Source organism: Rhipicephalus microplus, chromosome 2, assembly GCF_043290135.1.
Source record: "Rhipicephalus microplus isolate Deutch F79 chromosome 2, USDA_Rmic, whole genome shotgun sequence".
Classification (NCBI taxonomy): domain Eukaryota; kingdom Metazoa; phylum Arthropoda; class Arachnida; order Ixodida; family Ixodidae; genus Rhipicephalus; species Rhipicephalus microplus.
The window spans coordinates 14,860,089-14,882,030 of record NC_134701.1 but is presented as its reverse complement, the minus strand read 5'-3'; the positions used below and the strand labels follow the sequence as shown (position 1 = coordinate 14,882,030).

General features: G+C 44.9%; 1 protein-coding gene across 1 annotated transcript in view; it reads right to left on the bottom strand.

Moving 5' to 3' along the window:
• Window positions 1-7,232: 7,232 nt before the first annotated feature.
• LOC119169944 (adenylate cyclase type 3) overlaps window positions 7,233-21,942 on the bottom strand; it is a 1,227,834-nt gene continuing 1,213,124 nt past the window's right edge. The window contains exon 19 of the mRNA XM_075886158.1: window positions 7,233-8,500. The gene's annotated coding sequence lies outside the window, so the exon portion shown is untranslated. The remainder of the gene's footprint in view (window positions 8,501-21,942) is intronic.

Genomic DNA, 21,942 nt, shown 5'->3' with positions numbered 1-21,942 from the left:
TCTGTGCTTGTACAGCGTCGCTGTATCCTTGAAAAAGGGCGCAAAATTGCACTCAGTGCAGTGCTGAGCAAGAAAACCATCTTTCCCGTTTCTAACATAATTAGCGTGTTCTCTCAGCCGATCGTTCAGACACCTTCCGGTCGTTCCGACTTAACAAGCACCGCATGAAAGGGGGGTCCTATACACATTTTCCCGGGAGCAGGCCGCGTACCTGTTTCCATGTTGAACTCTGCATTCCGTTGATGACTGCGTTTTCAGGAGGTTTGTAGATTTGGTGAGGATGATTAATTTGAACGTTGCCGAGAACAGGACACGAACTCCAACACGGTTTTTGATTTTCTTGAGCCTGTGTGATATCTGATGTTTGTATGGAATCACGGCTGTCCTTTCACGTTCTGTATCCGTGTTGCTCGGATTCTGTCGCTGCCTCTGCTTTCCCCTATTAGTCCGCAAAATAGTCTCAGCAACGGAAGCGATAAACGCCTCGGGGAAACCCGAAGCCTTAAGCCGGGAAACTTGAGCTTTAAAGCTCGCAGAGATGTTGTGGGCGCACGACCTATTTAAGGCATTTTCAGGACAAGTTCGTGCTATGCCTCACTTAACTAACTTGCTGTGAGTGGAAGAAAAAGGAAGTAGAGGTTTCTGCGCACGTGGTTCATAACACCAACAGATGTGCTATGAGCTAAAAACCAGTCTTAAATCCAAAAAGCGTAACTTGCCATTCTCGGGCATTTCATGTGTCAACACAAGAGGCTTTAAACAATCTTCGAACACACCTATCGTTTGAGTCGCAAACGAGTGGAACATAGAAAAATAACAATTTAGAAGAACCAAAAAATCATCCACGTATCTGAATACTTTGACCACGTGCGAGCCTTCTAGCTTTTCCTGCAGTTTTCTTGCCCATTATTGCCATTAGAAGATCACTGAGTAGAGGTTCTATGCATGTGCCAATTGAAACACTCTTTTTCTGCAGATAAATGCAATCATTCCATTGAACGAAAGTAGATGTAAGGTACAGCAAAACCAGGTCAAGAAAATCTCGCACACTGATGCCAGTTTTAATAGAAAGTTCAATGCCCCGAAAATTTCTATGTTATCCCTTATACATTCTAATACCTCCTCGTGAGGCAGAGAGTAGTATAGGTCCTTTATGTCAAGTGAAAACCCGAAAAGATTAGATTGATTTCACGGTTTGAAAAATTCTAAAAGAGCCTGCGAGGTTTTGATAAAAAATGGGTCATCAATCTTTAGATACTTTAGATGGGTCTGAATAAATAAGCCGAGTTGCTTTTGCTACGTACCACTTTCTGTAACAATGACACGGAAGGGCATGTCAACCTTATGTGTTTTGGCAGAAAAAAACAGGCTGAGCCCATTTTGTCACTTTTGCTAATGTGCTGCGCTAACTGTTTTAACTCTAGTTTACGACACATTTCCTTGACCTGCGTTTTTACTCTATCTAGACGAATGTCGGTACAACATTTGAAAACAGGGTCGATAACTGTGACCGCCTTTTCTAGGTACAAACAATTAGGAAGAACGGCGAAACCACCCTCTTTATCTGACGGCACGACACAAAGTTCATTGTCTTTAAGAAACTTGGTCGTCTTCCACACCGGAAGGCTGTTGCTGGTAGGCTTACCCCGTAGGAGCACGTCGACGCCTTCTGAGATGCACCTGTCCGAATCCTCTGGTGAAACGCGGCCAGCAACAGAGCGCACCATTGAAAGAAGCTCGGGTGCGGACCTCTCTCGGTCGACGGCGAACTCCGGACCTAGGGCGAGGGTGTTGTGGACGTAGTCTGGGAGGACGACGTCACTGCATGCGTGTACCACACCTGATTGCCGGGGCTTGGTTGGGCGCTGCGCACGAAGGCTAGTGAGCTCACGTGACCACAGGCAGTTTGCAGTGTACTCAATTCGGTCGCAGTACTCTCGTCATCTTCTTTTCTTCACTCGCGATGTTAAATCTGTTTGTTGAAGCTGGACATGCAGGGCATCCCGGTACGTGCGCTCTTGTCTGTGCCATTCAGACCGAAGAATTTTGCCAAAAGGAGCTGCTTGGTGCGAATGCAAAAGGAAAAGGTGCGCACACGACAAATGAGGACTGCGATGAGGGTTACGAGGACTGAATGATGAAGAGAAACACACGAAAAAGAGCCCGAATAACAAGAAATGTAACTTAGAAGTGTGGCAGCTTGGACTAGTTAGTATGGAATGACGATATTATATAGCCCGAAAACAAAACGACGACACAGAGACAAGCAGGACACAAAAGACACGAGCGCTAACTTCCAACTGAGTTTATTGCGCAGAGCACGAAAATATATAGAGGAGACAGTAACCATGTGATAAAAACCATATGGCACAAAGAGCAGAACATGAGTAAGAGAAAAACAAAGACAAAAAACAAAAGCACAGGAAAACGACAAAGAAACATTTACAAGAAATTGAAACAGAAAACGAAACAGAGAAGTACACATAATATAACTACTTGCCTTTTCTGTTTCCTTTTCTGTTTCGTTTTCTTGTATAATTTTCTTTGCCGTTTTTCTCTTCTTTTGTTTTTTGTCTTTGTTTTTCTGTTACGCATGTTCTGCTCTTTGTGCCATATGGTTTTTATCACATCGGTACTGTCTCCTCTGTATATTTTCATGCTCTGCGCAATAAACTCAGTTGGAAGTTAGTGCTCGTGTCTTTCGAGTCCTTCTTGTCTCTGTGTCGTCGTTTTGTTTTCGCGCTATAACTATCGTCCGCAGTAAGTCTTCGAGAACTCGCACGACGAGTATACGCACGCCCGAAGGCAGGTGATCCACTGGCTCTTGCATGAAACAAAACGCATCACGGCACTGGTGAGCGCTCCGCTTGACACCACGTCCGCCTGTCCCAGCGCCACAGCAGCCGTTTTCCAACCGTTACAAGACAGCTCCATAGTGAACGTGCACCGTCGCTGTTGAAATAACGGGGCGGTGGCAGCCAAATTGATAGATAAGCGCCATCAAAGCGAGACGGGCTCCGCCATGGACGCGATGTTGGCGCAGAAACTTCATTCGAGGGATGATTCAAGGTAGCTCGATCGCTTCTTTGACAATCTCGAGGAAACGCTCGAGATTTGCTCGAGTGAAGGAAGCGTCTCAAGTGAAGGGCGGTTTGAGAATGGGAAAACGCCACTCAAGGAGCGTTTAGAGTGAAGGGTCGAGTCGAGGAGCGTTTGTGAATACGGGGGTTAGCCTTGCTACAGTTTTTCTATCTGATAGAGTGTGATTATAGTTGATTGGTCTCTTCTTGTGGTTGTACGCATGCGTGAGGGTTTATAAGACGAGCTTCGGTTCAATAAAAGTCAGTTGCGAGTGTGCGCTTTTCCGAGTCTCTTCTTTCGACGTCTTTCAGTTTCCGCCAACGATGTTCTGCACAGCGTCACAAAGAGTTCATAAAGAACGGGCTGAGACTATTTTACGACTTGGTATATAATCTACATTTAAAAAAACGCCGTGAATAGCGTAATTGGAGTGGTCAAGCTTTTTTAACCTTTTTCCAATCAACCCCTGCAAACGGAGTGTATAGCGTGACTGCAGAAGGCAGCGCGTAGGCGTTTTTCACAACAGCTGACGCACGTTGGCGTGCACCACTGTGGCGCTACGGGTGGCCGCTGCCGGTGGCTGCTTCCGTACCCATCGTCTGAACCTCACTGTGCTCACCGCCATTATTGCGTCATGTTCACATTGTTCTGAAGATATTATCAGAATTCAAAAATAGGAGACACAAGAGACAAGAAGAGAGAATGGTGCGTTCTTTTGTGTCCCATCGTTTTGCGCTCTAGATTTATTTTCAGACAATTGCCAACTCGCGTAACTACCCATTCTATTGCTCTCTCCTTGCTGTCATTTCTTTAGTCCTCCAAAGAATTTTGTGCTCACCCTCTTTCATCGTCATTCACTCTGGCGGTTAAAACGACGCTGATGGCCGCTCAACGCAGATATGTGCAAGTGATAGCTGCGCTCTAATTAAATGGATGTTGTGGCCACATCAACTGTGTTTCAAATCTTGGCTATTCGGAGTTGTAGCAATGTAACACTATTTACAGATTACGACAAAAACTACAAGCACTCAAGATCTACCCAATCTATTTTGTGCAATGTAGGAGTCGGGAACCAAGCTAAACACCAAAATACCCACTGCGACAAGCGAGCCAGCTGCTTTTACCTGCCATCCTGCATGCGCACATGCTTCGACTAAAAGACCAGCGTGAAAGGTGGAGGAAGAAAACGAAGCTAGAGGTTAGTCGATATCGACAGAGTCTGCGTTGGCTCTCTTACGTCTTTGTTCACTTTATTGGTTACGCAGACAGCGACGCCACTCAACGCAAGAATGGGCGCCTAAGACCTGTGCTGTAAAGTTTCTCCTTCGTTCAAGATCTGCTGAATCTTCGGCTTCGTATAGTTTAATACAAAAAATCACTATTGGCATTGAGAACAACGATTTGGTCCAGTAAGTCAAGCAGTGTCAAAGTGTGTATGCATGTTTTCATTACATGGTAACTCCACTTCACTTCATTTTATTACCTTAAAGACCCCCGAGGGGGTATTACCTAAGGGGTGGGTTAACAAATAAAGTTCTGTTATTTTTTTTATTGACACGGCTTTTTATTGCGAAAGACGTGCAGACAATTGGTCGAAAAACGTTGATGGACAGGAAATGGCCACGACGCCGTGGGGAAGATCATTCCAGTCGTTTGCAGTCCGTACAAAAAAGGACATAGAAAAAGTGGCCGATCTAATGCGTGGACGGGCAACTTGAAGTGGATGTCTAGTGTGGTGAGATATGCGGGCTGGTGGAACAATGTAGGGATGACGGAATGGGCTGTGAAAAATTTTCTCAAACAGGCAGAGGCTGGAAATGCGACGGCGAACGTCAAGGTTTAAAAGAGAAGATTCTTTTTTGAGGGATGATACACTAATATTATACGAATACGAAGAATGAATGAACCTAGTAGCACGATTTTGAACTGCCTCAAGTGAGTTGATCAGATATGCTTGGTGTGGGTTCGAGATTGCAGAGGAATATTCCAATTCAGAGCGAATAAGGGATTTGTAGGCCTGTAACTGGACGTCCTGCGGGGCGTGCCGAAGGTGACGTTTCAGAAAACCTAGGGATTTGTTTGCAAATGATATAATGTTGGAGACATGCAGGCGCCAGTTAAGATCATTGTACAGGGTGACACCGAGATACTTATATGATTGCACGTGTTTGAGGGCGACGTTAGCGATTGAGTAAGGGAACAAAGAGGGGTTGCTACGGCGGTGGAAAGAGACTGTTTTACATTTGTTAGGGTTAAGTTTCATAAGCCAGCTTTCACACCAGTCCTGCTCGTGGTTAAGGTCATCTTGAATAGCGGTTTGATCTGTCGGGTTAGTGATTGAGTGATAGATTACACAGTCGTCAGCAAACAAACGGATGCTGGAGGAGACATGCGAAGCTAAATCATTATTATAAATTAAGAAGAGTAGGGGACCAAGAACGGAGCCTTGGGGGACACCTGATGTTACTGGAAGGGGGTTAGTGGGCACGTCATCAATTGAAACAAACTGGGAGCGGTTAGTTAGAAATTCCTCAATCCAAGCTAAAACATTGGGATGTATATTTAAAGATCTAAGTTTCATTAGCAGTCGCTTATGAGGTACCTTGTCGAACGCTTTCGAGAAATCCAGAAATATTACGTCAGTCGGCAGGTTAGTATCTAGACTTGTGTGCAGATCTTGGACAAAAAGGGCTAATTGGGTTTCGCAAGAGTAACCCTTACGGAACCCGTGCTGGGCAGGATGAAAGAAGTTATTGGCATCAAGAAAGTGAATGATTTGGGTGTAGATGACGTGTTCCACGATTTTACAGGGTACGCTTGTTAGAGAGATTGGGCGATAATTTAAAGGGCTGTCTTTCTTACCTGATTTTAAGACTGGAGTGACCTTCCCCACCTTCCAGTCGTCTGGTAAGATGCCTGTGCAAAGTGACTGTGAGAATAATAATGACAAAATCACTGAAGAAATAGATTTCGTGTTTTTAAGAATTTTAGTATTGATTTCGTCCACACCTACTGTGGAAGACAGTTTCAATTTTTCGATAACAGACAAAACACCCGATGGAATAAATGTGATAGGCGACATAAAAGACTGGATACATTTCGAAAACGCCGGAAACGGTATGTGGGTTTCGTTGGTAAAAACAGATGAAAAGGCAGATGAAAAGTTCAACGACGTCAGTGGTACTCATATCATCGCCAGCTTCATTTTTCAATGTAACCGTATGGGATTCCTGGGGGTTAATGATTTTTCAAAATTTCCTGGGAATATTGGTTAGAATCTTGGGTAAATCTGTGTGAAAAAACGAGTGTTTTGCGCTGCGTATGGCGAGGAAATACGCTTTTTTGGCCGCGTAGTATTTATCTCAGTTTTGAGCTATAGGTTTTATCTTGGCAGCCCAAAATAATTGTTTGTTCTTATTACATAGCTTTTTCAGGGTTTTTGTGAACCATGGTTTCTGACAAGATGCGCGAAATGTGGTTTTGTCGGTATGGTGAAGCGTGTTTCATGCCAGGAATACGAATGCTGTGTATCAAAGTAATTGTTTTGACATAACGTAACCTTTCCTCTCGTTGCCTTAGTTTATCAACTGCACTGAGTGTCTGAAAAGTGCAAGAACTTCGTGGCCTTCCACTCAAAGATTTATTTAGAAACTTTATGAGGTGCGAGGCAATTTTTAGACACATGAGTTGTTCTAGCTGATGCCAGTTGATTTCAGACATAACTAGTTATCACAACAAAAGGAGTCATTTGTACTTGTTGCGCTCTTTAGTTATGACTGAGGTCTGTAGACAACAATACTGGTCATAGTCGTTTCCTTGATGGCAAGTGCACACGCATTGCGTAGTACCTGAATACTTCTCACACGTACTACTGCGCCAAATTTGAAGTAGACAGGCAGATTGGGAAAGTTGGTACATTTTCATGGTAATTTTTTTCGCTGTGTGTGCCTCTTTTTTTGCTCCAGTGTGTTCAGCGCTGTTTTATTTTTTTATTGCGTGTCACATTTCTTAGAGATAATGTTGATAGAGCATCTTACTTAACCAACACGCTACTGCCATGTGTTCCTGCTTGGAGTGACGCCATAAAATATTTTTGCTTGCCAGTCTCTGCGATCAAGATGCCTGTATGTAAACACAATCAGAGCAGCAAGAAGAGAACTCAGAAACTTTAATGTCGTTGTTAATGCAGTCTTAAAAAGAAAGCTCATGATCTTCAACGCTAACGCATTCACCACTTTTACTGAGCAAGCAGATAGGAATAGATGAGCCGCTTCTCAATAATGCCGCATCAAAAGTGACCCATGAGGCAGGCCCACGTGTCGATGTACCGAACCGTCATACAGTGGGCCAGCTGAAGTAAGGTGGCAAAGCAAGGTAGCCAGAAAAAACCGACAGTGGTTCAATAGTTGTCGGCTAATGGTGATCTGCACACGTTCAGTGAAAATATTTCTTAAAGACACTCAAATGTGAATATGAACACCCAAACTTTTAGTGCTAATGAATGAGGCTGGAGATAACACAAACACGTATATGTCGTATAATTCTAAGCTGGTATTGTACAAGAAGAGAGCGATGACAACAAACCACTTGTACAAGCCTCTCGAAGGCAAAAATACGTACATGCCAGTTTGAAAATGAGAACCAAAACGTTCATCGCGCAATGGTAGAAGGCAGACAGCACAGACTTCTTTTGCCCATTGTGGATTCAGTGTTAATTTTAAAACACGCTCCTAAGGATAGGGTGTCGTGGTTAAGCCGAAGATCTCGTTTCTTAACGGCAAGAAAAGCAGAACAAATGATCGGTGAAATTCCTTCGACTTATGTTGGCTAATAACAGTTGTTTTGATTTTGGGTGACGTTGATATCAAGCTGGAAGTTTGCCCACGGCATGCTATAGGACGGGAAGGGAAGTGGGTAGAACGCAGTTTGACATTAATACTCAGCACGAAATTTCAACGCAGAAAAAAGCAAGAACCCAATGTAGTTCAGAGTGGTTTGTTCCCTACTCTGTGCACTTGCTTCCTTGCCCTGAGCACTTGCCCTAAAATTTCGTGATGAATATGAACGAACGCGTTCAACCATCTTCTTCCCGACTATCCTCTTAGTAGCCGACCATTATTTCTAAAGAATGTTGAACACTGATGTCAACTACTTTGAGGAACTGTTAGAGTGACGTAGTTAATCAGGGCACGCAAATTGTGGAGAGCAGCCTCTGGGAAAGGAAGGATGCAGCGGTGTACTGGTCGCTATGTGGGCGCACCGGGCAGGCATGTTACAATGAAGTGGCTGTTTCCGCCGTCTAGGAAGGCCCGGGACATCTTGAGGCCTAGCTTGGAAACTGCCGCAGGGCAGGAGTCATAGCTGAAGCAGGCCGTGGGGCTGGGGATGGTAGCACCATGGTAACGAAGACTCACAGCTCCTGCGAAGAGAGCAACGTAGCCACTAGAACGCCCAGCTGCGAAAAGCTTGTTCTAAAGTTAATAAACGTTGACTGCTAACATGATTTAGAGACGATTGGCCTAAAATAGCTCTGTGTCATCTGCCTTTTCGTCCTCGTCCAAGTAGATAGTAGGAGCCACTTCTATTGTGCAACCAAGGCACTCAGGCATGAAAATTTTCCTAAAATAGTTTTTTTTCGTTTTCTTTTTTTTTATTCAACACTGCCGATCTTTTACAGATTCAGGCAGTCTGACAGCAATAAAAAAAGACACAAGAAAAGCAAACACCATCATATGGAAAATTTGACCACCTGAATTGTACCACGTTGGTTTTGATTGCCACCATCATTGTCATTCGACCTATGAAGCTTTTTTTTGTTGAGTCTTTCTTGCCCCAAATCCGTGGCAATGGTAGTAGGCATCATAAACAGGTTGGCACCACAGCTAGAGCACAAATCGCACTACTTACCAGCGCTAGAGTACAAATTAAGGCAGTGCTGAAATCAACATGCGGATATGTGCCAAAGAAATACCATGGCTTATAAGAAAGCTATCAACATCATAAAGACATATTTGCCAAAGGAATTGGGTTAATCTCCCTAAACAAAACTTCTGCTAAAAAGAAACAGCCCGACAAATGGAATGCATGTTCCTGTAGGGACAACACTGCCGCGCGATACCTTGTAATAAAACATGGTGGTTATACTACAACATAGAAACTTAACAAACAGTTTATTAAGAAATACAGCATCTCTAGAATTCGCAAATATAGCCTGACGAAAACAAGGCCACCAGATGCTATCAAAAGGGCATTCGCTGTTTTTTTTTGAGGCTATTGAACCGATAGTCTACCGATTCATCTGTGAAGCACAAGTAACCACGTGGGCGATTTGGAAGGCCATTGTGTCAATAGTCTGTCGTGTCAACACAGCACTATACACCTTCATTGAAATTTTGCTAGTATTAAGCGACGGCCGTGAAGACAGCGCAAACGTGCCTACGTTCACAGCTTGTGATACCAGAGGCCAGTGTTTCGCTACTCAAGAACGTAAAAACCAAACATGCTTTAAGAATTACGAATAAAATAGTCTATTAAAATTTCAAACAAAAATACCATACGCATGGGAGCTTTTAAAGTGTTTTGATATTATTTTATTTAAGATAAAATGTAAACTGTTATAAAGATGAGCAGCACCAGACAACTTTTGCGTGGTACACCTGAACTGCCCAACAACCGGTAAAAAGTTCCGCGTACTGGTGTGACAATTGTATCAAGTCGATGTAGCTGCGGCATTTTGACTGCCGTCGACTCAACGGCCTTTCGAAAGTGCCTGTGTGACACATGTATACAATGGTCCGATACTGAAAACTAGCTAGTGAGGTCCTTGTCTGTCGCAAGTGCTGCTACTCGAACCAGTACACATTTCAGTTTTAATCAATTTGTAAGGCAAACAGATGAACAGCCCGATTACACCCGTAGTAAAATTAGGAAAACGGAGAAACCTGCTTAAAGACACGTTTATAAGTGTAAAAGACGACACACACAAGCTGGCACTTGCATCTTGGGTCTTCTCCCCTTGTGAATGTGTCTTTAAGTTGGTTTCTCCCTTTCTTCAAGTATGTACCAACAGGCGCAGCAACAGAAACTTCTGCGATAAAATTAGGACAATGATAACTTTTCAACTGTCTCTGTGCGATATTCAGACATTTGCAGCGAAGCGATGGTGCTACAGGTTGTTTTAACTTTAACATGAAAGCGTTCTATGCTGGGAAGAAATTTATGTAGCGCGAGGCGAAAAAACGAACACAGGAAAGAATAGACTGAGCGGACAGAGCGCTACTAGCAACAACATGTTTATTTTCGACCTCCAAGCCGTTTTTAAGCCATAATCGTCAGGCGAGCAAGCAGATAAGCAGGTGTATTCAGATGAATGCACGACAATGTCATCTACCTACAATAAAAAACGATAAATAGGACAACAAAAGTCACACAGATAAAATCACGTATCACTGCGTACGCAGAAACGCCAGTTCTTTGGGTGACAAGGCCTTTGAAGGCTTGCTAATACATACATATCCAAGAGCATCAATAAGTTCGGCTTCTATGATCAACCGAGTCATCTCATCCTTATGCCGAACAACAATGATTGTACTCTGGAACAAAGGCCAGCACCCACACGCGTGAATGTGAAGTGCGAGAAAACCTTCTGGCGGCAGTTTATCCGCCTTGTAATTGTGTTCTCTCAATCGCTCATTCACACACCTACTGGTTTGGCCGACATATTTTTTCCCACATGTAAACAGAATAAGATAAATGACGAACGAAATGCACTCCACAAATTTGTGTGTATGCCTTTTTGTGCACAATACCCTTTCCCCACGTGTCGCATTCGTCAGCACACACAACTTCCCAAGTTTATCACGTACTGAAAATAGCACCCTAATATTGTGCTGTTGTTGCTAGTAGTGCTCTGTCCTCTCAGTCTATTCTTTCCTGTGTTCGTTTTTTCACCTTGCGCTACATAAATTTCTTTCAAATGTTGCACTGACAAGCCCACATCGCCACTCTTGTCGACTACATTTCTCGTACAACGGGCCACTTTTTACTTGTTCCTCAAGACCCAAGCTGTATTGTAGGCTTCATCATCAACACGACGTGCAGGGCACGTACGCTCAGTTTCTGCATCCGCAAAGGTATTATTCCGGATGAATGCTGCTGACCCGCAGGGCGCGGGTTCGAATCCCGGCTGCGGCGGCTGCATTTCCGATGGAGGCGGGAATGTTGTAGGCCCGTGTGCTCAGATTTGGGTGCACGTTAAAGAACCCCAGGTGGTCTAAATTTCCGGAGCCCTCCACTACGGCGTCTCTCAAAATCATATAGTGGTTTTGGGACGTTAAACCCCACATATCAATCAATTATTCCGGATAAAGTCCTCGCGCTTTGCGGGGGCTTTTCGCCTTCCTATGGCCATACAAGGAGGATTCTCAAGATTTTACGCGCTGAATTGTATCGTCACGTTCGCTTGTACGGGATTCGTCTTCGTGCATATCTTCATACTTCCTTTGATTCATCTGTCGCTGGATCTCTGCTGGAAAGGTGCCTGCGATTGGCTGGGCAAGCTACCGAAGTTCTTTGGATGCCTCAGCTGCACTATCTTCGTGAGCGAGTCACCAGTGTTCGACGGATGGCCAAGGGAAAGGTTCATGTTCCTGAAGACCTCCAGCTTCCTGATGAAGTCATTCAAGTCCTAGAGTTAAGGCCGAAGTTCGGGCTTCAAAGAGAGAGGACAAATCCTGAACTCCTGACTGTCGTTCGTCAGGTGCCACGTCGTGCGACTGAAGGTGACGAAGAAAGAATTACTTCTGAAGAAGCAGACGCCATTTCGTGTTGTAAACCTGTGTGTTCTCACATTCCTGTTAAGCATGTTTTGTCGTACCTTGACAATAATTCGCTGTGTGTTTTGCAGGAAGATAAGCAAGGTGGCTTCGCAGTTTTTTCGCGTTCATGCTTCTTGGAAAAAGCTAATGATGCCATTTCTAGGGTGTTCCATGTAAAAGATGGCGTATCGTTGAACAAAGTAAAAGCAAAGGCTATAAAATTGTGCAAAAACATGAACGTAGTTGGAACTCTAAAAAGTATTCAAAAAATTAAGAAGAATCGCCTCGATGTATTTTTAATGCAAAAACTCGCAAAGTTAACACTCCTTTTCGAGTATTACTCTCGGAAATAGGTACTTGACAGAAAGAATTCGCTGCTTTTTTGTTAGACAAACTCAATCATCTCGAAGTCCGAGATCCGTTTTTAGTCAAGAGTTCCGATAGTATTTTAAGGTTCATGGAAGCTCATGAAAATGAAAGGCTAAAAGCCTTCTCAATTGACGTAACAGACCTGTACTATTCCCTCCCCCATCCACAAATGCTGAAATGTGTCGGAAGTAGCAATGATGAATTTGGTGCTGTTAAGTTTTCTTCTGAGTCAGGTATATCCGCTGATAATTTTTTTACCCTGTTAGAATTTTATCTTACTTAAACGTTCCTTAAATGGAACAATGAAATTCTTTTGCAAAAGCAGGGTATATGTATCGGCTCTTGCATCGCGCCTGTCTTGAGCAATCTGTTTCTGGCAGAACTTGAAAGAATTGTGGGATATCGTCTCGCAGAGACGACGGCTAAGAAAGTGTTCCGATATGTAGATGATTTTATTATTTTCATTGACAGCTCAGGGGAAAGTGTCCAAAGTGAGGGTACTAGTGTGTTGAATGTGTTTCGTGATGGTGTTAAGCCCCTTGAAGTGACAGTAGACTGACCTAGCGATGGACCAATAAGGTTTTTAGATTTAAGTGTTCAGTGTTCTGACAACCAGTTATGCTGGTGCTATGATCCGCATGCTCACAAAGCTTTACTCCCGTTTCAATCCGGTCATTCCAAACTAACCAAAAGAGCCATCGTGACGACTTGCCTCAAAAACGTTTTGAACAAGTAATGTGCGCACCTTATGAAGCAGAGCTTCCATATTGAGATTACACGTTTGCAAGGATTGGGCTATCTGGATCCTGTTTTAGTTTCAGTTGCGGAAAAAGAGTTGAAAATGATTCGTGCAAGGTCAAGCCAATCTAGTGCTTATGTCGATTCACCGGCAAAGTCAAGACGCACGGCCATAATTCCATATGTTAACCAGCTGTCACATAACCATAAGGAAGTGGCACTTCGGGACAATATTAGCGTGCTATTTTCAGTACGTGATAAACTTGGGAAGTTGCGTGTGCTGACGAATCCGTCATGCGTGGAAAGAGTGTTTTGCACAAAAAGGCATACAGACAAACTTGTGGAGTGCATTTCGTTCGTCATTTATCTTATTCTGTTCACATGAGGGAAAAATATGTCGGCCAAACCAGTAGGTGTGTGAATGAGGGATTGAGAGAACCCATTTACAAGGCGGATAAACTGCCGCCAGAAGGTTTTCTTGCTCTTCACATTCACGCGTGTGAGTGCCGGCCTTTGTTCCAGAGTACAATCATTGTTGGTCGGCATAAGGATGGGGTGACTCGGTTGATCATAGAAGGCGAACTTATTGATGCTCTTTGAGATGTATGTATTAGCAAGCCTTCAATTGCCTTGTCACTCAAGGAACTGGCGTTCTTGCGTACGCAGCGATACGTGATTTTATCTGTGTGGTTTTTGTTGTCCTATTTATCGTTTTTATTGTAGGTAGATAATATTGTCGCGCATCTATCTTAATACACGTGCTTATCTGCTTGCTCGCCTGACGATTATGGCTCAAAAACAGCTTGGAGGTCGAAAATAAACATGTTGCTAGAAGCGCTCTGTTTTCTCAGTCTATTCCTTCCTGTGTTCGTTTTTTCGCCTCGAGCTACATAAATTTCTTTCAAATGTTTCACCAACAAGCCCACACCACCACTCTATACTGGTGTCCACCAACACTTCAGGGACGTATTTTCATGACGAAATTGATATAGAAAAATTTCAAAAAATCAGAAGAGAAAAAAAAGCTCTGTCAACGGCAGTCGAATCCATGACCTCTGAGTCCGTGAAAACACATGCCGGGCACGTTATAAAGAACCCCATGGTCATACTTTGAACACTCATAAAAAACGCCTTTTATATCTAACACTGTACTCTCACAGCATTCTTGGTGAAATTCAGTAATGCATCATGACTGTGTACTCTGCAATTTCTTCCTTCAACACGTTGTGCCTAAGCGTCCATCCCAATTGTGCACTTGAAGGGTATGCATCGCTCATATCCCATACCAAACACAGCTCTTCAACCTCTTCGCCCTCCCAGGCCTGCGAAAATATAACTCCTTTTGTCACTTACCGAGACATTTTACAGCACTACAGACTAGGCCGTCTCCGCTATCCTCCAGCTCATAAAGACCTCCCTCGACATGATGCCGTCCTGTGGCGAAAGCTTGAGGCAGGTGTCTTTCACAACCCCTGGCTTTATAGCAAGGTATACCTACACATCGTGACACCACGCTGTGAATACTGCTCACAAACGGCCGCCCTCATACAGATGGCATGGACGTGCCCACCGTACGCTGACGCTTCTCACACAGACGATACATGGGATTCCCTTCTGCATATCACTGACTCGGCATAGCAACGCCGGGTAATCTCACGCGCATTGGAGGCCGCGGTGTCTCAAGGAATCCCCGCCGACCTCCTCCAAGCAGCGTAACCGACCACTCGGCCGGTCCCCTCTTTTGGGAGTAATAAAGTTTTGATCATCATCATCTGGAACACCCTAAAGCGTGCATGTTTCGCCTAGATGTAGCTCCTGAATGCTCAGTCTGAATGATGCCTTCTAATACTTACCCCGTGATTAATGGCGACCGGCCAAACGTAAGACACGCCACGCGATGCGTTTACCTGTGGTCGGGCCATGGTGTTCAATAGCTTTCGTATACCACGCGTAGGAGACCTTATCCCAAGTTCGGTGTCCACTCATTTATCTTTTTCTGGCTGTCCCGTCGCTTTCTGTGGTTCCGCTCTCACTGTGAACCTATACAGCTACCGCAGGCATATATCACCACAAGGATTTCCTTAGCCATTAACGATGTACGTTAGTAGTCTGGATCAACACGTATGACTAAGCGTCAACATTGATGCATCTATCTTAAGCAGTTTTCTATAGCCCGACGGAATCCCGTCTGGTTGGGGACAAATATAGTGCAAAGTAACAAAAAACGCCGACCAAGGCGAAATACACAAAAATAAAAAGTCGTGTCGGCTCCCCACATGGGAGCCTTGTTCACAATGCTGTGAACAAGGCTCCCGTGTCGGGAGCCGGAACGTGTTTTATTTTGGTGAATTTCACCTTGGTCAGCGTTTTCGTTACTTTGCAATATGTTAAGCAGTGTTACAGCTGTCAAAAAAATTGGTCACTAAAGCATTTTTTCCAGCTCTCATATAATAATATACGGTGCGCATTGAAGTAATTGTTTAAGGATGCATTTTACTTGCGTGTTTTACCAAATGTTATGACGGAGGAATAAACCATATTTTAAGTGCTTATAACATTAGGTGCTCGGCCAGCCACTGGTAAACCTCATGTCGCGTTATCACGCTCACAGTCTAGTGCTTTCTATACCAGTCGAGAACCCAGGAGGGGGAGGAGGGTCGGGCCTCCTCCCCCTGAAAGCCCCTTACCTGAATGCCCCTTCTGGATCTCCCTCACCACCCTGGTTCTTTTAGATGCGGAAGCATCTTATACTCGCGCCTTGTAGTGCGCCGTCCGCGCCGTCCGCGCCGTCCGCACCGCTTCTCGAACATTCGACAGCTGACGCGCGCGCATGCGCCGTCGCGCCGTCGCTCACCATCTGTGCCGCGCGCGCTTCTCCTTCTCGAACATTCGACAGCTGACAGCGCATGCGCCGTCGCGCCGTCGCCATCTGTGCCGCACGCGCGCTTCTCCTTCGAGAACATTCAACAGCTGACAGTGCATGCGCCGTCGTGCTGTATATATACTCAAGGTCGGCGCTCGCTCGCTCAGTTGCCGCTCGTCGGTTGGTTTGTACGGCGCGTCGACGTCCAAAGGTCGCGGTGAAATGAATTCCAACGAATCCACAAACACAATGATCGACGTCCCTTCGACCAGCGCCGTCCTTTCGCATACGTGTGTACGTGTTCACTCCTTTAACACCCCCTCCTACAACCACGTTAACCAATTTAGCCATCGACCCAAGTAAGTCGCAATTTAACACCCTATTTCACAACCACGTTAACCAATTTAGCCATCGACCCAAGTAAGTCGCACTTTAACACCCCGTTAACCAATTATATGCTCCGCATCCTCCTCAGTGTTCCCCCGAGGGAAGCTGCGGGCAATTTTTTTGACAGGTATTTCTAGGCAAATGGAATTTCTTTAGCTGTGGCAACACACTTTGCTATCTCCAGGAAGAAATATGTCCCCGTCACTAAAGTCCTTCTGGCGCCAAACTGAACAAGTAACCAACTAACCTTTCTAAATTGAGATAATCGTTTCGCACTGGCACACCATTCGTTATCACCATAATCATCATCAGCATCATCAGCATCAGCGTGACTGCGCTTACTGCAGGGCAAAGACCTCTCCCATGATCCGCAAGTTGATGATTGACTGATTTGTGGGTTTTAACGTCCCAAAACCACCATATGAATATGAGAGACGCCGTAGTAGAGGGCTCCATGATCCTCAAGTTGACCAGGCCTTGGGCTTTCTGCTTTCATATTGAAACTGCAAACGTTTTAATCTCATCGGCTCATTTAACTGAGAACTTTCAAGAAAAAAACTATCTCACTCAAAGGCGGCGTGCTACTCTTTACGGAGAACAACTGTGAACCATTCCACCGTTTCTTGCTTGGCAAACACTAAGTACCGATTACAATAATACATACACACATTGTGCACATTGTCTACCAAGGGTGCCTCGTGTGCAAAACGTGGTAGTCTGAGAGAAATTGAAGACGACATTCGGTTCTCTCGCAATTTGAGGGCCCTGAACAAGAAATCGCTGTGGCTTGCCAAAGTGAAAGGGAAGCGAACTATTGTTTTGTGTGCTCTTCTAAGGGCAATATCTTTGCAAGGAAGGGACCAAACGCCCACGCAATAAAGATCGCTTCAGAAGATGACATCGATAAAATATCGTGAAATACTGCTACAAGCGTCACCTAAATGACGGCAACCTTCAACAGCCATGACGCCATATTTTGACGCAGACCTGTTTGTTAGCTTAATAACCAAGAGAAGTTATCTTCCTGATCAAACACTTTCTTCATACCATTTGAATGAAGAAAGACTTAAAAGCAAATCGGAGGAAATCAAGGTGAATCTAGAATAATTAAAGAATTGTTTCGATTATATTTGTTTCTCAGAGACGTGGTATTGATCCGATGCGGAAGTCATGCACCTTCCGGAGTAAAGCAACGTCTCCATGTTTCGTGAAAATAAACGTCGAGGTGTTGTGGCCTTTTATGTGAAGACAAATCTCGTTTGGGACAATATTCACGAATTCACTGTAAGTAACAATGCCTACGAAGATATTTGTCTTGTTACCAACAAAGTCGCTGTTCTTTTGCTTTATCGCCCACTTCACAGTAAAATAGACACATTTTTTATTTGTTTGATCTTTTTTTTAAATTTGCCATTCCCGACAAATAAAATGTATTAATATTTGGTGACCTAAATATATACTTTCTTTAAATAGTAATGTTGACACAAATTTAATTGAGGTAATTCCTTCTTACGGACGTGAAAATATAGCACAAGAATCACTCAACAATCTGCTGCAACACTTTATGTGTGTTTCACCAGTTTTCATTCTCAAAATATTGTACGAGTAACTTATTTATTAAATTATATACGATGGACCGTGCTCGGCGAACAAGATGGCGACAGTTCATCAACAACCAGCAACCGACGTCGTCTTTCTCTTTCTTGCAGCACGGCTGTGCCGGCTGTTGTGCATCATAACCCCCCGGTGGTAGAAGTCGGATGCGGTAGAACTCGGATGCGGTAGAAGGAGGGTAATAAGGCTTGAGTCGAGCTATGTGCACGATGTCACTCGAAGGTGACGATGATGACGTTGGATCGGCTGGTACAATCTCGTATGTAACGTCAGTCACCTGGCGAACGACGTGGTATGGTCCAGTGTAGCGTGACAGCAGTTTTTTAAAAAGACCTACACGCCGAGTGGGGGACCAGAGGAGGACAAGGGACCCCGGTGCAAAGTGCACGTTTCGATGATGGGAATCGTAGAGCTGTCTTTGGTGCTCCTGTGAGGCCGGCAGAGGGTTGCGGGCGAGTTGGCGTGCGTGGTAGGATCGCGCGATTGCTTCGCCGGCATACTCAGTGACCGAGGGCAGCAAAGTGTCAAAGGGTAGGGTGGGTTCTCGGCCGTATAGAAGATAGAATGGTGAATAGCCGGCAGTGTCGTGACGTGACGAATTATATGCGAACGTCACAAATGGCAAATGAACGTTCTAGTCCTGGTGGTCGGCCGCTACGTATTTAGAAAGCATGTCGGTTATGGTGCGGTTGAGGCGCTCCGTAAGACCATTCGTTTGCGGATGGTACGAAGTGGCAAGCTTGTGCTTGGCAGAGCAAGAGCGCAGGATTTCATCAACGACAACTGATAGGAATGTCCGGCCCCGGTCAGTGAGAAGTTGGCGTGAAGCTCCGTGTACTAAAATAATATCGTATACCAGAACGTCCGCCACATCAGTTGTGCAACTCGTCAGAAGTGCTTGTGTGATAGCGTATCGTATCGAATATTCAGTGGCGACAGCAATCCCTTTGTTGCCTGAGCTGGAGATCGGGAATGGGCCAAGTAGGTCAAGGCCAACTCGAAAAAAAAGGTTCAGTGGGAATGTCGATCGGCTGAAGGAATCCAGCTGGTAGGGAGGATGGCTTTTTGTGGCGCTGGCAGGGCTCACAAGTGGCGACGTAGCGTCGAAAAAAACGGCAAGACCAGGCCAAAAAGAAAACGACGACGCACACGGTAATATGTGCGTGAGACGCCCAAGTGGCCCGCCAAAGGAGCGTCATGAAGTTGGTTGAGCACAGCCGCACGAAGATGTGCTGGTATGACGGGGAGCATGTCATGGCCATATGGATCGAGGTTACGGCGATACAGGATCCCGTCTTTGACCAGGAACATTTGTTGTAACTCAATAAACAATTGTATCGGGCCAGTTGGTAAGGATCCATCTTGCTAGGAAGCGCAGCCACTATAACACAGAACACAACACACAAGCGCTTAACATCAACTAAACGTTTATTGCAAACGTCAGAGTTTATGAAGGGGGTGAAAAGAGATAAAAAGAATAATAAAATGTAGACAACAAAGAGCACACGTGCCAGTCCCGTACATTACTAACCGTTATTATCTATCACCCCATCCAAAAAACATAATTCTTTCCGCGTCATTGAGATAGAAGGTGCTCTAACACACTTAAATCATCGCGTGTCATTTCCGCCGCTTCTACTATCAAACGGGTTAATAAATCTCTGTCCCGATATAACACACACGTGTTTCGAAATAAGGCACACAGCCGCACTCCTTACAGTGGATCGCCAATCGACCATCTGAACCCTTCTGCACTTTATTGTCATGTGGTCTTGTTTATGTGGGAACAACTGAAGGTGCATTAATGAGAGGCTAAAAGAGCACCACCTTAAAGTGCAGAAGGGCTCAGATGGTCACTTGGCGATACACTGTAGGAGTGCGGTTGTGTGCCTTATTTCGATAATACGTGTGTGTTATATCGGGACAGAGATTCACTAACCCGTTTGATAGTAGAAGCGGAGGAAATGACACGCGATGATTTTGAGTGTGTTAGGGCACCTCCTATCTCGCTGACGCGGAAACAACTACGTTTTTTGGATGGGGTGATAGATAATAACGGATAGTAATGTATGGGACTGGAACGTGTGCTCTTTGTTGTCTACATTTTATTATTCTTTTTTTCTTTTCACCCCCTTTATAAACTGTGACGTTTGCAATAAACGTTTAGTTGAAGTTAAGCGCTTGTGTTGTGTGTTCTGTGTTATAGTGGCTGCGCTTCCTAGCAAAATGGATCCTCACCAACTGGCCAATACAATTGTTTATTGAGTTACATTTCTAGTTCAACGGGCTCTTCACCATTAACGTCTCTTCAACCAATCCTTCTGGTAACCCTCATTGCCCTCGTCACATGTCGTGCCAGGTCTTTCTCGTTTTGCTTAAGGATGAAGCTAACACACCCAGAAGTTCTGGCTTTTAGATGCGGAAGCATCTTATACTCGCGCCTTGTAGTGCGCCGTCCGCGCCGTCCGCACCGCTTCTCGAACATTCGACAGCTGACGCGCGCGCATGCGCCGTCGCCCACCATCTGTGCCGTGCGCGCTTCTCCTTCGAGAACATTCGACAGCTGACAGCGCATGCGCCGTCGCACCGTCGCCATCTGTGCCGCGCGCGCGCTTCTCCTTCGAGAACATTGAACAGCTGACAGTGCATGCGGCGTCGCGCTGTATATATACTCAAGGTCGGCGCTCGCTCACTCAGTCGCCGCTCGTCGGTTGGTTGGTACGGCGCGTCGACGTCCAAGGTCGCGGTGAAAAAAATTCCAACGAATCCACAAACACAATGATCGACGTCCCTTCGACCAGCGCCGTCCTTTCGCATACGTGTGTACGTGTTCACTCATTTAACACCCCCTCCTACAACCACGTTAACCAATTTAGCCATCGACCCAAGTAAGTCGCAATTTAACACCCCATTTCACAACCACGTTAACCAATTTAGCCATCGACCCAAGTAATTCGCACTTTAACACCCCGTTAACCAATTATACGCTCCGCATCCTCCTCAGTGTTCCCCCGAGGGAAGCTGCGGGCAATTTTTTTGTGGCGGTTTTCAACCATCTGTAAGCCATGGAAACCGGATTGCCAGGATTCTACGTTCGGAGTGTCACAGGCAGACAGGCCTCTACCGAGATACTCTGCGCAATCATATCTACATGGAACGCGGCTCAGCAAACCAGAAGAAGAAAAAATGGCTCGTATTGGGGGGCCTTGTGAACTGCGAAACTGGGCGCCTTTGGTCAACAATACTGTTGCAGCTCAGGTCCAAGCGCCAACCGAAGAAACCTGCTGAAGGCAACATTATTCACACCACGGATGACGTCGTTCTTCCTGAATATGTGAAAGAGACGTTAAGACGAGGTCCCATGTACGCTGTTGAACCAGGACTTGAAACGCCTAAGTTTCTGTCTCTTGTGAGACAACTTTCTGGTTGTGCTCAGGATTGTGAAAAGGATCGGTGTATTTCTGAGGGCGTTGATGTGCTTGAAAAGTTCCGGCCCAAGCGTCAAGTGTTGCCCATAAGGAAGGTGGTCACATACCTCGAAGAATCGGGACTTTGTGTCATTCCTTCTGACAAAGAAGGTGGGTTGTGTGTTTTCCCGAATGGTTCTTTTTTTTTAAAGCGCAAGTGGCGATTGAGTCGGTATCAAATACCGACTCAATTATTAGTCAACTCAACTATTAGGTCAAAAGTGTCACTCAAATCTGTTCGAACAGCTGCAAAAAACTTGTGCAACAGCCTTCTATTGCATGATTTGGCTAAACAGATTATGAAAACTGATAAACTGGGCTTAGATATGTTTTTAGTTGCAAGACGCACAAAAATGGAATGCCGTTCCGGGTAATTATTTCGGAACAAGGTTCTTTGCAAAAAAATGTGGCGTTTTTTCTACAGGAAAAGCTGAATCTCCTTCAAATTAATGACCCATCTCACACCAAGAATTCTGAGCCGATTGTGAATTTTTTGGTATCGGATGCCAGAACTGTCGTTAAGGCATTGTGCATAGATGTGAAAGATTTGTACTACTCTTCACTTCATAAAATGCTTTTAGAATTTGTCAAACAGTGCATACTTGAG